We start from the raw sequence: 4449 nt of genomic DNA on the forward strand, positions 1-4449 counted from the left end.
GTTTTAATGTATTTTGAATAACACTATCAATATTTGGAATGACATCAGACATTACACCAAAAGAAATTACACCAAAAATAATATGCACCGATCGTAGAGACAGTCTCTCTTGAAGCACAAATAAGGATATTTGTGAATACGTTATACAATCACGTGTGATATTTTACTAAGTTTTAATATATCTTGAATAATACTACCAATATCCGAAAGAAAGACTTCAATATTACACCAAAATAATCTAAACACTGATCGTGGAGACAATCTCTCTTAAAGCACAAATAAAGATATGTTTAAATACGTTAGACAACTACGTATAGTATTTTGCTAAATTTTAATGTATTTTGAATAACACTATCAACATTTGGAATAAAGACTCCGGAGATTACACCAAAAGCTAGTATGCACCGATTGTGGAGACAATCTGTTTTGAAGCACATATTAAGATATTTGTAAATACGTTAAACAACTACGTGTGATTTTTTATTAAGTTTAATGTATCTTAAATAATACCACAAATATTCTGAAGAAAGACTTCAAAGATTACACCAAAAATAATTTGCATTGATCGTGGAGATAATCTCTCTTGAAGCACAAGTAAGAACATGTGTAAATACATTGGACAGTTACGTGTAGTATTTTTTTAGGTTTTAATGTATTTTGAATAACACTTTCAATATTTGGAATAAGGACATAAAAATTACACCAAAAATAATAGGCACCGATAGTGGAGACAATATCTTTTAAAGCACATATAACGATATTTGTGAATATGTTAATTAAACAATTACGTATGGTATTTTACTAAGTTTTAATGTATCTTAAATAATACCACCAATATTTAGAAGAAAGACTTTAGAGAATACACCAAAAATAATTTGCACTGATCATGGAGCCAATACGTTAGAGAGTTACGTGTAGTATTTTGCTAGGTTTTAATGTATCTTGAGCACTATCAATATTTGAAATAAAGACTTCAAAGATTACACCAAAAGTCAATATGCACCGATCGTGAGGACGATCTCTCGTGAAGCACATATAAGGATATGTGTAAATACGTTAAACAGTTACGTATGACGTTTTATTAATTTTTAATGTATGTTGAATAACACTACTAATATTTGGAAGAAAGGCCTTGAGATAATCTGCACTGATCACGAGATAAGAATATGCGTAATTAGATACGATCACGTCACATATTATGGTAAATTTTAGTGTATTTTGAAAAACTATATAAAATATCTATATACTTATTACTTATACCAAATTGATACGATACATCAAGGTAAATGAAGTATGTAACATAGAATAAGAAGGAATAAATTACTCAATTATCCAATTGGAACTCATTTAATGAAGGAAATCTATCACTATTTATAGCGTTTAATTAATAAAAGAGGTAGATGCATTTGATGAGTATATATTTAATAAAAAAGTTAATGTTCTGAGTTAGGAAATTGCCTGTATTTATGTGTGAAACAGTGAGAAAACTTTAACACTAGTGTGTGCTGGAAGTTCTTTTTATGCGTGTGTATGTATTTGAAGAAAAACTTGCGGAATACTTCCTCCGTCTCATATTAACAGTCATGATTACTAGAAATAGTTATCTCAAATTATTTATTATTTTAAAAATTAAAGACAAAATTTATTATTTTTTCTTTTTTTACTCTTAGTAATAATTATTTTTAAAAATAGAGATAACACATAGATAGAATAAATAGATTATATCTTAAGACATAAATAAGGATAGAATAGTCTAATCCCTTTCCTAATTAATATTTCTTTAAGGGGCGTGTAAAAGATAAACACGACACATAATATGAGACGGAGGGAGTAGTATTTTACATCAACGCAATAAATATACTTGTAACTAATACTATTAATTACTCTCTTTGTTCACTTTGACTTGTCTACTATACTAAATTATTATTCTCTTTGATCCTTTTTATTTGTCACTTGAGCAATACTCGTAACTAATACTAATAGTTACTCTCTTCTTCTCTACTATACAAAAAATATATTTTTATTTTTACTTGTCCATTATAATAAGTCAAGAGAAAGACGGTCTTTTTTTACTGTTTTACTCTTATTATTAATTACTCGTTTCCCAAATTATTTTCCTAAACTTTTGAAAATGTTATCATTATTATTAGTAAAATTATAAAATACATACTTTTTTTAAGGGAGTATAAAGTTAAAAGTAGATAACTAAAAGTGAAGCACAATTTCTTAGTGAAAGTTTAAGGTGAAAAAGTTTGACAGATAAATAGTCACTCTTACTATAACTCTACAGAATTATACATTAGATTTTCACGTCGGCTGAAAAGAGTGCTATTATTCAATTGTAATTAATTAATTCATATTTTAACCTCAATTTTATTACTAATCGTGATAAAGAAGAATAATGTTGGTATAAATTCCAAATATATATTTTTTTTATTTTGTTTTTAAGGATAAGATTTTGCCCCTAGAGGGGGTGGGTGGAGAGAAGTGACCCTTGACCTTTATTACAAGTGCTAGTGCATTGAAGTCTTGAGATGTGGGGATATAGGTAAAGGGACGTATCATTTTGTAGTTTTCTTGTGATCTTGACAAATATTATTTGTCCTTTTGAGTCCTCCTTTTTTGGGTAATTGGTCCTTGTGGATAAAGCTACATTTATGTCATTTTGATCTCAAATATTAGTTTTTTTAACGATTTAAAATATTTGACATTGTAAAATAACAACATATTATTATTTATTTTTTCAAATACATAATGTTCCAATTAATAGATTTTTAATTTTTTAAATTTTTTACACAATTCTGGTATAACTTGAGCTTAAATGAAGCAATGGGGATTCATTAATCGTCACGAAGTTGTTTAGGATTGAGACGTAATTGTTATTGTTATTTTTAAACAATCTTATTTACCAATAGTGCGTCAGATCTGAAGGGTAGTATAAAGCTAAAAAATTACCAAAAAAAGAATTTATTATAATCTTGTTTACTAATAGTGCGACAGATTGGGGGCTAGTCGAGTGTCAATTGAGTGGAATATTTAAGGAAAAGATTATGTAAATACTTTTAGTATTAAATATAATAATCTCTTTTTTTTTAAATACAAAAGTTTTAAAAAAAACAGATAATATGAACTAGAGTGATTTGTCCTTTGAGTTCTTCCTTTTGGATATTTGGTCTTTGTGGTAGTTTTCTTTCAACATTGTACAAATGCATTGCAATTTTTAAAATAGAAAAAGAAATGTGCATTTTTGGCTAGTGGGAACTATGTGCAATTAGGAAAAGAATTAGTTTAGAATCAATATAGGTTAGAGACATTCTTGGAATAAAAAAAAAGATTTGTGTAGTAAGAGTTAAGAGAATCAAATGCTTTGGAATAACATATATGGCAAAAGAATATTTTTATAAAAACTTATTGTTTAAAGGTTATTCAAATTGAGGTCCATATTACCAAAATTGGAAAATTCCTTTCAAACAATAATTAGTGAGATTTGACATATCTCTTAGAGTGGCAACTCATTTTAGGTAATGTTTTATTGCTTTATGAATTTTGAAAAAATATCTCCTCTAATTAAGATACTAATTATAGGTATATTTATTAGTGTTATAAACTTTATAAAAATAACGTCGTTTCTTTTTAAAGTAAATTAATTCAATCTATCTCTTATGAGAAGGGAATACATTCACATAGTAATATTTTATTATTATTATTAATATTATTTTCCTAAAAATTAATGCCTTAATATTGCACGTTAGATCATCTTTCTCATAATGTTTTACGAAAATATCTCCAACATACACATCAAGAGGCAATGATGTCCTACATTATTTAGATGTAAGGTTCAAATATCACCAAAGAATTCTTTTTACTCTTTTTTAATTATATTTTTCTCTAATTACGATCCATCTCCTCTTTAAAAAATGGAAAAGAGTGAATGTCCTAAAAATTTTCCTTTTTTGTATCTCTAACTTTTTAATATTTATAATAAAAAGGAAGAGAATATGATAGTGGTAAACAAATAAAATTGTCCGGGAAAAGAAAGGTAAAAGAGAAAAAGGAAAAGTAGAAAGTGAAAAAAGTTCATATATATTGGCAAGAGGATTATTTGATAGAGACTTCAAAGGTGGTGGGGACACTCTTAGATGCCACTTGCAAGTGGAAGTGGCCATGGCGGCTGGCCAATAATTTTTTTTATTTTTATTTTTATGTTTGGTACTAGTATTTATTTCTAATAATTTATATTGTATCGCGTAAGATTTATTAAGAGAAGTAGCGGTTTTCTATAAGAATATATATATATATATTTTTTTATTTTTATTTTTTTTTATTTTAAAACATGAGACAATTTATAAGAGTCAAGAAATCATATTTATTTCACCATAATCCCGGGAGAAGGTGACTTACCAATAGTAGTTCGATATTTTGTATGTGTATCTTGTCCTATTAATTTGG

Source organism: Nicotiana tomentosiformis, chromosome 1, assembly GCF_000390325.3.
Source record: "Nicotiana tomentosiformis chromosome 1, ASM39032v3, whole genome shotgun sequence".
NCBI lineage: Eukaryota > Viridiplantae > Streptophyta > Magnoliopsida > Solanales > Solanaceae > Nicotiana > Nicotiana tomentosiformis.